At 43.5% G+C, this 13,161-nt stretch overlaps 1 long non-coding RNA gene across 1 annotated transcript; it reads right to left on the reverse strand.

The window, feature by feature from the left end:
* Nucleotides 1-867: 867 nt before the first annotated feature.
* Nucleotides 868-12,782, reverse strand: LOC132104668 (uncharacterized). The gene is made up of 3 exons (XR_009423567.1): nt 12,654-12,782; nt 1,812-1,870; nt 868-1,455 (listed from the first exon to the last, which is right to left on the reverse strand). It is a non-coding gene; the product is annotated as an uncharacterized LOC132104668 (long non-coding RNA).
* Nucleotides 12,783-13,161: the final 379 nt, after the last annotated feature.

Consider the following 13,161-nt stretch of genomic DNA (forward strand, 5'->3'; position numbering starts at 1 on the left):
ATTTCTGTCATATTCACATAAAAGTGATTAAAAAAAAAGTGATGTGACATACAGCCAAGTATGGTGACCCATACTCAGAATTCATGCTCTGCATTTAACCCATCCAAAGTGCACACACACCATGAACAAACACCAGGAGCAGTGGGCAGCCATTTATCCTGCAGCAGTTGGGGGTTCGATGCCTTGCTCAAGGGCACCTCAGTCATGGTATTGCCAGCCTGAGACTCGAACCCACAACCCTAGGGTTAGAAGTCAAACTCTCTAACCACTAGGCCACGACTTCGCCCAACTGACAGTCACCACTGATAAGCTACTAGTAAATATTGTAGAAACTTAATTGTCTGTAAATTTGCTTTTCAAATGATTTGTATCGTAAAATGCGCTATACAAATAAACTTGAATTGAACTGAAGTTTTGTTACTGTATTTAATGAAACAATGTCTGTCTTTTGAATAAAAATGTTGTAATTATTATCATTAAAGTTACTGTGCTAGTTGTGATAATAGTCAAAAAATAATGAAAGAATGAATGTTAGAATGTTATAATTTTTTTATTTTTTCTTTATTTTTTCGCTCTCTGAAATACTTTATTTTGATCGATCCATTGCACCATTCTGGGGTTCAAGTATTTTTGCATAATAACCACTAAACTATAACTGACTGTTGTATCTGGCAACCAATTTGCATGTCTCTCCTATCACTCCATGCTCTCTTCTCACATGTATATATATATGTACAGGGGAGCACATAAGTTTTTCGATCTGGTCGCATCACTTATGTGCACCACTCTATATGTTCATATTTTTATGCGGTATTCCATGTTCATTCATTAATTTATTAATTTATTTGTTATTTTTGCCATGTAATAAGCAGATGTACAGTTGGTAACTCTGTTGTTTATTTTACAGTTATGGGCCACAAATGGAAAATGTTCCGTTAGTCAGTGCACATTTTTGAATGAAGGAAACACATTTGATTTATGCCCTTCTATTGAGCTGTGGTGCTCATGTGGATGATGCAGGTTCGAACCCTGCTCACGGTTCCCTTTCTCACCATAATTTTCTGCCCTCTCTATTCTGCTTAAATAAAGATGGCCAAAAAATTAATCAAAAAAGTTAGTGGATAGGAGAAACTGCTTCTATTAGAGAGTACTGTAGTGACAAATAATACAGTAGAAGAAGAAAATAAAGTAAACTGATGACAGAGAGTGAGAGAGGAGGAGAAAACATGCCACAGAATTATATTTTGGCATATAATTGTTATTCATGAAAATATTTTAACATGTCGTAAGTACTTGCTAAATCTGGTTCCTCAGGTTCCACTGACAGATAGCTTCATCAGTTTCACTGGTGTCATCCCAACGTGTGATCTCTGCTGAGGCCTGAACGGAATAACTGCTAACACCATCTCTCCGCCTTCAAACTGGTAGGAGGGAGATCTTGTTGGACAAACAGTGCTGAAAGAGCAAATGTCAGCATTATAGCTAAACGAAGAAGTTAATGAACACAAGAGGGGATTTAACAAACACGTTAACGACTGTGGAGAGAGACGGAAGGTGTAATCAGTAAAAAGTGACTCGCTTTCTCTTTTGTGTGTGAAAATGCGAAACCATTTTAATCTGCTTCCTGTGATAATTGGTTTCTGATGCGCCATTTATCTTTATCTCCTCTTCTCCCTCTTTTCTCCTTCTCTCTGTCTCGCTGACATGGTTAAGTCTCCATCCCCTAGGTATTTTAATTAGTGTAACGAGATCCAATTTGACAAATTTTAAGATGTGATGAAAACAAAAAGTCTTGATAGCTTATTACATACCTGCACAGTTTCCTTTGTCGTCGAGTGGTGGGGTGGAGTTTGTTCGGTGCTTATATTAGCTAGAAATAAGCAAAAGTTGCAGTTTTATCATCAATTATTGCAATATTTGATACACACCCAAAGTAATAAATCTCTGACCCATGTTATGTATGCACATCTAATTTGTAACATTAAAAAAATTATAATAATAAAAGAAATTCAGCAGGCCCGCATAAAGCCGATCCAAGGAGCATTAAAGTCAAACACACACACATAAAGTTCCTGCTTTCATGATGACATGTTCTGTCATTCTGTCCAATGATGCTGGCAAGGGGTGTGTCTTAAAACAAAATGGAATGTTCATTGGTTAATTCCACAATTAAACTGACCAATGCCGTTTATTAACTCAACTGACAAACAAACAAACAAACAAATAATAAATTGTATTTATAATGTATTATAAATAATTATAATAATATTTAATATGATTATTGTTGTTATTATTCTTTTATTTTTGTAAATAATATGATTATTTATAATTTATTTATCTTTTTTCATAAAAGCATTTGGCAAAACGAACAAATAAAAACATATTTTAATAATTCATTTTATTTGTTGTACTTAAGAATTTTTAAACAAATTAAACCATTTTATATGTATGTTAATTAGTCAATTTAAAAATAATAATAATAATTAAATTGAATTACAATAAAATGTATCATTTATACCTACAATACATTTTCTGTGGCAAGCCTAGACACAGTGAATAACATGCACTGTGACAAGAACAATACGATGAACGTTGTGTATTAATAAAGTAATTAAACTCAAATTTTTATTTCATGTTGACTTTAGGTAGCCACCTCTTCATTTTAGACACGTGTTCAATTAAAGTCTTGGAAAATCTAAGAGCCGGGGAGAGTGGAGATGTCTTTCAGCCTGCAGTGTTTCTTTTTGACGTGTCGCCAACAAACTGTCCCTGACAGCCTCTAGCCCCACTGGCCATTGTTCCCCCTGATTAAGTAAGATGTGCAAACATTGACAGAACTCATTTACTGTTTTGGAGAGGTGTGTTTCCGTCCACATTACACAAATTGTTACAATAATATAAACCCACTTGCAAATGCACACATGCAGGCCGCACTGCTCCTGCTTGATGCACTGATTGCTTTTTAAACAGAGAACCTGTTTGAGGCATTTACGTGGATGCTGAAACATGATGTGAGATTGATTAGATTTAAAGACTGTCAGACTTTGAAAAGAGCTTTTGCTGCTTTTTAGACTGACAAGTTGCACGGTGTGAATGGCACGACAGTGCAGCTAATGCAGAATTCAGATGATTACCACCTTAGAAAAACTGGATTCTTAAAAGATTATATCGTACAAAAATGAAATTTCTGTCAATATTGACTAGTCCTCATGTTTTTTCAAATCCATTTGACTTTTTTCCTCTGTGAAACACAACAGAAGAAATTTTCATCAGCTTACTGTTTGCTCTTTGCAGTTACAATAAATGGGGACTGGAGCTCTCAAGTTTCTGAATGGACACAAAAGCACCATAAAAATAATGTGACTAGATCATTGAATCATTGAGTTGAACTCAAGAAGCATATCAGAGCAAATTGTGAATTACATAATGAACCACTGAATTATCAAAAAGACATGACTGATTCGTTCATGAATCGGACATTGCCACTGCTTTCATGAACTCTGATGAATGTGCCGTCAGCAACTACACTACTAAAAGTAAGGTTCTTTATTGGCCTCTACGGTTCCATGAAGAATATTTAACATTTATGGGACCTTTCTAATGAAAAAAAATTCTTTATAGTGGAAATTGACTACCAAACCGGAAGAATTCATAAAGTTTAATTATAACAGTCTTCTCATTATAATATATATATATATATATATATATATATATATATATATATATATATATATATATATATATATATATATATATATATATATACATACAGTACAGACCAAGAGTTTTCTTTATTTTCATGACTATTTCATGAAAATTGTAGAGTCACACCGAAGGCATCAAGGGCTATTTGACCAGGAAGGAGAGTGATGGGGTGCTGTTCCAGATGACCTGGCCTCCACAGTCACCGGACCTGAACCCAATCGAGATGGTTTAGGGGTGAGCTGGACCGCAGACAGAATAAGGCAAAAGGGCCAACAAGTGCTAAGCATCTCTCGGGGAACTCCTTCAAGACTGTTGGAAGACCATTTCAGGTGACTACCTCTTGAAGCTCATCAAGAGAATGGCAAGAGTGTGCAAAGCAGTAATCAAAGCAAAAGGTGGCTACTTTGAAGAACGTCTAAGGTTACGTATGTAACCCTGGTTCCTCGAAGGAACAAGATGCTGCGTCGAGAACGTTTGGGGAACGCGTCCAGCGTGACGTCTCTGAATAATGTGTATAATCAGTCCAAAGGAAGGGCGAGACGTCATAGGCGAGTGACTTCAGAGACCAGGAGGCATAAAGCATGAGCGGCAATGCCGGAAGTGTGGCACTGCGATGCAGCGTCTCGTTCCTTCGAGGAACCAGGGTTACATACGTAACCTTAGACGTTCCTCTTCAGGAACGAGAATGCCCATGCCGCCAGACTTTCAAATCTCTGCCTAGTGTGGAAGAGCACAGCTAAAGCAAGATAAGTAGAAGAAGCCTGACAGAAATCTGGGACCACCCGTCCAATGGCCAAACTTCAGAAGGAGTGAGTCTTGACCCCCAGGAGAGGGGAGATCAGAGGACTCGAGGCTTAGGATAGCATCCTGATCACCGCTTAGCATAAGCTTCTTCTGGCCGGAGGCCTCAGCCTCAGCGCACCATGGAGGAAACATATAACCAGAGGGTTTCTGCTCACTGACTGGCCACGAGAGGGGTGCGGTAGGCCACCATGGCCGCCACATAGATCTTCAGGGTGGAGTGGGTCAACCCTGCGGAGAGCCTGCAGGAACTCCAGCACTGTACCATCCGGGCAGTTAACTGGGTCGAGCTGGCAGTCTCCGCACCAAGAAGTGAAAAGCTTCCACTTCAAGGCATAAAGTTTCCTCATTGAGGGAGCTCTGGATTGGAGAACAGTCTTACAACATCGGTTGAGAGACGGGAAGCTAAGAGTTGTGCCTCCTCAGAGACCACACCTACAGCCTCTAAGCTCCACGCGGGGGCGCACCCTCCGCCTGCGAGAGGAGATCTCTCCTGAAGGGAACCACTCATGGAGTGCCATCAAAAAGAGAAATCAGGCCCAGGAACCATTCCCGGCCCGGCCAGAACGGGGCTACTAACAGCAACCGGCTCCGTCCCGGCGCACTCTCTCCAGAACTTCAGAGAGCAGAGCAATCGGGGGAAAAAATGTACAGATGAAGCCTCGGCCACGTCTGTACCATGGCGTCCAGCCCCAGTGGAGCTGGATGAGTCAGAGGAAGCCAGAGGGGACAGAGCAATGTATCTCGAGTCGCAAACAGATCCACCCGAGTCTGGCCAAAACTCTCCAACTCTGCTTCATCACCTCGGTGTGAAGCCGCCATTCCCCGGGCCTTGGCCCCTGCCTCAACAGGATGTCTGCTCCCATATTAAGATGCCCAGGAATGTGAACTGCTCTGAGCGAGAGGAATTCGTCCTGGGCCCACACAAGGATTTGGTACGCCAGTTGTACAAACGGCGTGAGTACAGACCTCCTTGGTGGTTGATGTAAGAGACCACTGCTGTGTTGTCGGTGCGCACCAACACATGGCGACCTCTTAGGTCTGGGAGAAAATAACGAAGTGCACGAAGCACGGCCAGCATCTCCAGGCAGTTGATGTGCCATGTCAGATGGCGACCACTCCACAGACCGCGGGCAGGGTGGCCAATCATGACTGCACCCCAGCCGGTGAGGGACGCGTCTGTTGCTAGCATCCCGCGGCGACAAGGAGCTCCCAGCACTGGGCCCTGAGACAAGAACCAAGTCTTCCTCCACATATCCAAGGCACGTAGGCAGCGCCGCGTGACCTTTAGCATGCGAAGTGGGTTTCCTCTGAGGGAGAACCCCTTGGTCTTGAGCCACCACTGTAGGGGTCTCATGTACAGCAGGCCAAAAGTATTCACGTTGGACGCAGCTGCCATCAGACCCAGCAATCTCCGTGACTGCTTTACAGTGAGTGACCGGCCTTCTCTCACTCTCGCGACTGCAGTGAGGATCGACTCGATCCGAGCAGGTGACATACGTGCCTGCATCGTGGTCGAATCCCACACCATGCCCAGATAAGTGGTTCTCTGAACTGGAGAAAGCACACTTTTCTTGGCGTTAAGTCTTAACCCCAGCTCTTTCATGTGAGCGAGAACGACATCTCGGTGCAGAACCGTCATCTGCTCAGATTGAGCTGATATCAACCAATCGTCAATGTGGTTGAGTCGTGAAAGTGTGGGGTGAGAGTGCAAGGCCAGTGGAAGATCCGTATTGGTAGGCTTTTGCCCCCAAAAACAAACCTCAGGAATTTCCGATGAAGAATGATGGAGATAAGTGTATCTTTTGATAGATCGTGACACACCAGTCCTCGGACTTGGCCTGTGCAGGTGTGCTAAACTTCAGTCCCCTGACTGAGAGGTTCAAAAAGCACAGATCTAGAAAAGGACACAACACCTCATCCTTCCTTGGAACAGTGAAGTACTGGCTGTAGGACCCGGACTCTGCAACCCAAGGAGGGACCACATCAATGGTCTCCGTCCTCAGAGAGAGTCTACTTCTGTTCCATTACCAGAGCCTGCTTTGGGCCCACCAGAACTGGATTCTGTGGCCTGTGCAGGACCCACTGAGACAGCCAAACTAGCTGCTCTGGAAACCTCCCAGGAGGTCGCGAGCCTCTTAGCACCGCTACATTTCCGGGCGGTAACTGAGAGAAGCGCTCGCTGGAGACCGCTGTGCCCTGGAACACCGGCAGGGTTGGCAGATCGATCTCCTGAGGGCACTGAGGAGAGACGAGCACCGTGTAATGCGGTGTATACCGCTCTTCCCCAGAGGGGCCTGCCCTCCGAGGTCCTGTGCCACAGCATCAGGACTCTTGTAGCTGAAGTCTCCTAAAAATGACGGTCCTCAGATCCACATCGTCTGCTAGGAAGACTAGACCAGAGCCTGCTCGGGGCAGGACCCCGTGAAGTATACTTGGCAGGGGCTCCCACACCGCCATGTGACCTCCTAAGGGAACCAGTCTCGCGAGACTGGCCTCTGGTGTGCCTAGAGTCACTAGCTCGGTGTCCTGAAGCGGCGGACCGGCAGGGGATGACCATACTAGCTGCTCTAGAGACCTCCGTAGAGGTAGCGAGCCTCTCAGCACCGCTACGTTTCCAGGCGGTAACTGAGAGAAGCGCTCGCTGTAGACCGCTGCGCACTGGAACACTGGCAGGGTTGGCAGATCGATCTCCTGAGGGCACTGAGGAGAGACGGGCACCGTGTAATGCGGTGTACACCACTCTTCCCCAGAGGGAGCTGGCCTTCAAAACGTCCTAGGCCTTACGCATCAAGACGTTATGATGAAGGCTATCCGGTGAAAACAACGGTCCGTAGTACTGCTTTCCAATAGAAGCCTTTGGCCTGGGAGCGCCACTCTGACTCTAGCGTCTGCGGAGTACAAAAGTGACACCCCCGGCACGAGGGGCTGGAACATGGTTGGGACTGCTCCAACCAGCAGCCCCTGACCTCCTCAGAGGAAGAGCGGTACACACGTGTTCTCACATAAGAAATTACATCCCTAGAGCCCCTGCACATCTAACTTCACATAGTCAGATAAATATTAATATATAGTAGTCAACAACCAGACGAGTCAACACGGTCTGGTGTAGAAAAAAACTCACATAAAGATGAAACAATGTAATACATGCGTTGCCTCGGCAGCGTGCATGTCTATTTTTTATATATATATATATATATATATATATATATATATATATATATGCTACTCAGTCACACAGACAACATCAATCTCCTCAGAGAAAGATGAATGCTGCAGCGAGCTCTGCCTCCGAGGAAGAAGAAACCACAGCATGGGTTTTCAAGCCTCGAGACCGAGCTCTAGATCTAGTGAACACGGGTGGAGATAGGACGAGCCGTCTCCAACCCGTTCGCCAGATCATGTGCGATTCCTGTGAACGCGGTCGCCGCAGTGCCCCAGCGCGATCACAACCGCAAGATCGCATGCACGGATACACTCCTCAGAGCGTGCCCGGCGAGAGAGCATGCAGCAGCAGCAGCGAGCTGTCTCAGAGGGCGAAGTAACCGCAGCACGGGTTTCCAAGCCTCGAGAACGAGCTCTAGATCTAGTAAACACGGGTGGAGATAGGACAAGCCGTCTCCAACCAGTTCGCCAGATCATGTGCGATTCCCGATATCGCGGTCGCCGCCGTGCCTGCAAGATCGCATGCACGGACACACTCCTCAAACGCAAGCTTCCGAACCCCCGAGAGCGGCTTCGGATCTGGTGGCTAAGATAGAAGATAGGGACTTGCTGCCCGTCTTACATTCCTTCCAGCAGATCCGAAAGCGAATACCGCTGCGCGCTTCACTCTCAAGCAAAAAACACACGAGCTGCGTGTGTCCCTACCTTTTTTTTTTTTTTTTGGCAGGGAAAACACACAGCCTGAACGCCACCTGCTCTCTCCCAAAACTTCTCTTGATTGAAGCTTTGACAATGGAGTTTATCAGTGGACAAACGACACTAAATACGACTCACAAACAGATAGCGACTGACACACACACAGAGCGCTTGCTGAAGACACAAGGCTGATTTCCGGCTTCGCCGCTCATGCTTTATGCTTCCTGGTCTCTGACGTCACTCGCCTATGACGTCTCGCCCTTCCTTTGGACTGATTATACACATTATTCAGAGACGTCACGCTGGACGCGTTCCCCAAACGTTCTCGACGCAGCTCGAGTTCCTGAAGAGGAACCTAGAATATGACATACTTTTTTGTTATGTATATAATTCCATCTATAATTCCACATGTGTTAATTCATAGTTTTGATGCCTTCAGTGTGAATCTACAATTTTCATAGTCATGAAAATAAAGAAAACTCTTTGAATGAGAAGGTGTGTCCAAACTTTTGGTCTGTACTGATATATGAAAATCTTAATCATAGTTATTCATGTTGTAAGCTGTTGTTTGAGCTGCGTGCGCTGAGCTAAAGATGATCACCAGCAAACTAAAGCGCTCTATTTACCCTCTATATAGCTTAACCAAATGCATTCTGTATGAGAAAATCTAATTTATATGCATGAAATAAACACAATATCACAACGTAAAATTTCACAAAAGACTGTAAATTCACAAACAAACTTAACTGTGCTAGTCATTTGGATCCGTTGTGAAGACAAACAAAGATTCCTTTAAATTATTTTACAGTAGCGAATGATCTCATTATAATACGACAGACTTGCCCTGATCATTTTGCAGTTCACTGTATTCTCCTTTTCAAAGTGTTTCCAATAATATTTCAAGCAATTGAAGACCATCATGGTGAACAGTGCGCATCTGAAGTGTCTCTGCAGGAAATAATGCATTATTTATCGCTCTAAGATATCGGCCAAATTCTCTTATCGGTTTGATAACAGAAAAATAAACATTTATCGGCCAATACTGATATGGTGGCTGAAATTAAATTAATGCATTTAGCAGCCGCTTTTATCCAAAGCGACTTACATTGCATTCAGGCTAACAGTTTTCTCCTAACATGTGTTCCCTGGGATTTGAACCCCCAACCTTGTGCTTGCTAACGCAATGCGTCTACCACTTGAGCTACAGGAACACCGTATATATGATAAATCTTGCATATATCCTACCTAACTTGGTTTATAACAAACAACTTCCCCTTATTAAAATTATTCAGCATATAAGAGGTGAACGCCAAAGAGGCCAAAGAGGACAAGATTCTCAAAAGTGAATGAAAGAGGAAAAATGTGTGTGTGTGTGTGGGGGGGGGGGGGGGGGGGGGTGAAGCGAGTCAAACCCGAATGGAGATGCTGACTTAAACAAGTAAATCTTGGCTTGTCTATTTTCAGCAGATGCAGAGAGAAAGAGAGGGAGTATCAGACGAGTGAGTTTATCAGCATGGCACCTGCTCTGGTACATTCTTGATGAAGCAAAGGTTGTCTTCATTAAGGGCATTAATATTCATGACGCATGGTAATTTTGACACAGAAAAGGTCTCCGTAACCTTTTCTTGTGTGAGAATATTTTTTACTTCTCAAGGAAATTACAGTCCGGCAATGACTTAATTAATGCTTACTTTCTGGGCTGCAGTTTGAGGGCCTGTCAGTTTGGTGCTGCCCAGGCTGTCAAACAGGCACAAGGCTGGGGAGGAGAGACAGATTGAGAGAAGGAGGGAGAGATGCAGACTACACCCAGAACAAGATCTAGTTTTCTCTCTTTCTACATGGGCTTTCCCATTCACCGGGAGCTTTTCAGCCTTTGCATTTAACACTCACCCATGACCTTGCAATGCAGCCAAAGCAGTTAACTGCAACTTCGTCACCTTGTACGATCAAACTTACAGACTTTGCACTTTCCATTCAGCTGTTTAGTCTGCCAAACTTCATAATTAAAATGTTAGATGAATGCAGGATGACTGTGACTGTGATGCATAGCAGAGAAAATACATCTATGAACCTAAATCTCCCTCTTTCTCTCATGTGTGCCACACATGATTCGCTGGCAAATTGCAAACGTTTTCGCCCACCAACATCAGACTGTAAAAAATGCGAACATAAGGTAGCATTTCCTTTATCATGTCTCATAAAAATAGCAATTTGCTGAAGCTCTTGTAGCACAATATGGAAGGCGGTGTGGCTTGCTGATAATGTTGAGATGACAGATTGTCCTATACTGGGAGGTTTCCGACGAATCTGTTGGCTGGCGTAATAAATTGTGTGGAATGAGAGAGGCAGACACAGAGAAAGAAGGCTAACGAGGGGTGGGGAGAAGAAAGCGCTCTTTTCTCGGCAAAACAACCTCTTTAGTCAACAATGAAAACTGAGCTAGCAGTGTAAATACAAACAAAAAGAATCTGCTTGTAATTAGGCTGTTATGGCCTCAACGCTAGCAGAGCCGCTTCTTCAGACTCCGCTGCCATTCACGGCCAGACATTGGTAAAGTGAGGGCCAAGGGCCTTCCAGCCTTCCAAAAAGGACCCCTCTGTAGGTCCTTGAAGAACAACTAGCACCTCTCACATTTCCTCACAATCGCCTGTTTCTCAGAATAGCGACGTGCTATAAACAGTAGCTCTGAGAACGACAAGAAAGGCTTGATAACAGACTTGATTACGCACTAAGCGCTTGAAGGAGGGGGTTGCTCAAATACATCTCAAGGACAGAAATAATTAACTTACAGGGAGACAATTTCTGACAGAACCTGACTAGAACAGCCTTAAAGAACTCAACAGCACATCGCTGACACTCCAACTTTACCAGCACTATGAAGCAGAACACTGCTAACATACACAGCACTGGTAGCTCAATATTATAGCATATTTAAATGAAGATTAGTTCTGGGTAAAAACACTGATTTCCAAACTCATTCTGAAAACCTTTCACTGTATACCAGTCATACACCACAGTACAATTTGAATGTGATATGATAAATAGGACATTTAAATGCAAAATAACGGCAAAAAAAAAACCCATCTTTCTATTGAGTTATCCTCTTGGGCTGCGTGCAAAACCAAGGGCAAACAATTATACATTGTAGCATTTTTCAGCTTTTTTGGTTCCTTTTCACACCACACTGATTGTTTTGGTCCGTACCAGTTGAAACGAACCAAAATGCAGTCACATGACAACATCTACATCACTCATTGGCCATGATGTATTTCCTAAACTGCTTTTCGATTGGTCAGAATTTACGTGCAGGAAAATTCCAACATAAGAGGAAAAGCCAGCAAACAGCACGGAGACAACACAACTATGAAGCGCGGATGTGGCTTGAAAACAACGATCTAATGCACTGCAAACGGCGAGCGGGAATTGCTCGTAACTTCAAGCAGAGGCGTGCATTAATTCTTCTTAACTCTGACATGCTCATGGTCATCTGACCAAATTTCTATGAGGCTCCACACCTCCTTACTACTCCAAGTTTGTCCATGAGCTGCCATGCTAAAGTGCAAACTGTCAACAAACACTTCCTCATCCCATAATGCACAACGCAGCTGACTACGGCAGCTGGTTTAGTCCAAAAATGATCAGTACTTTTTGCAGTTGGGTGTGTTTGAGGTCGGATCACATTCTTACCATAAACGAACCGCTCCAGAGTTAGTTTGAAAGCTTACCGAGACCACCTCTTCAAGCAGGTCTCGGTACGCTTGTTTGGTCCGCTTTTGGTGCGCAACCGAGTGCGATTGCTGCTTTCTCACCAGCCCAAACGAACCGCACCAAAGGGGGAAACGAACTCTGGTACGATTCAACCAAACTAAATGATGCAGGTGTGAAAGCACTCTAAAACACATAGTGCTACCAGTATGGACTGATTCACAAACAAAAGACTCTTATGAAGCATTTCTTTTTTAGTGCAATTAAGGGCATATAGCTCATATAGGACAACTTAATGAACTTTTTTGATCCATTTCAAATGTTGACTACACTGGTTAAAAATATATATAACAGAAAATTAACATTTGAGTTTGATTAATGAAGTTATTAAATCAACATCACGTTATTATACTTTTCTCTCTTTATATAAAAATATAAGTAAAAATAAGGAGATAGGAAATAAGTTTCTTCCAACTTGTAATACCAAGTCTACAGAGCTCATGTGAATTTGTTCTAGATCATTGCACATGATGAGAGACAGCCGATATACAATGTTGCCACAAGTTCAAATCAGTACTTACACATGCATATAGGATCCCTAACAGGAAGTGCAACACCAAGATGCTCTTGAAAGAACAGTCATTAGCAGAACTCCTTATACCGCACCTACTGTAGTACTGCAAACACTGAGGATGTTTTCTTACTTTTCCTTGCACATATGCACAGTAATAATACTTTCCAAGCAGCAAACATCCTCTACCACAGCTCATTTCCTGTAAACACACGATGCAATGTCTCAGCGCCTTCACAACCAGGAATTAATTACGAACAAACCTGCAGATGTTGCCAGCCTCCGCTATTGCGTGTACGTATTTATGTGTTTGAGAAAGAAAGAGTGAGGGGGAGAGAGAGAAAATTGTCACACATCTCTTGTCAGAGACAAAGAAAATATAAATATGTAAATTGTATTGTCACAGACATTGCAGATGATTAGGTGTACAGTGTTCTTAAAGAGAAGAGTCCTCAGTGCCTTCTGCAGTCCTGTCACAAAGTGAAGCGCCTGCTTTGATCACTCGCATCGCTCAAAGT

This window comes from Carassius carassius, chromosome 25 (assembly GCF_963082965.1).
Source record: "Carassius carassius chromosome 25, fCarCar2.1, whole genome shotgun sequence".
Classification (NCBI taxonomy): Eukaryota; Metazoa; Chordata; class Actinopteri; order Cypriniformes; family Cyprinidae; genus Carassius; species Carassius carassius.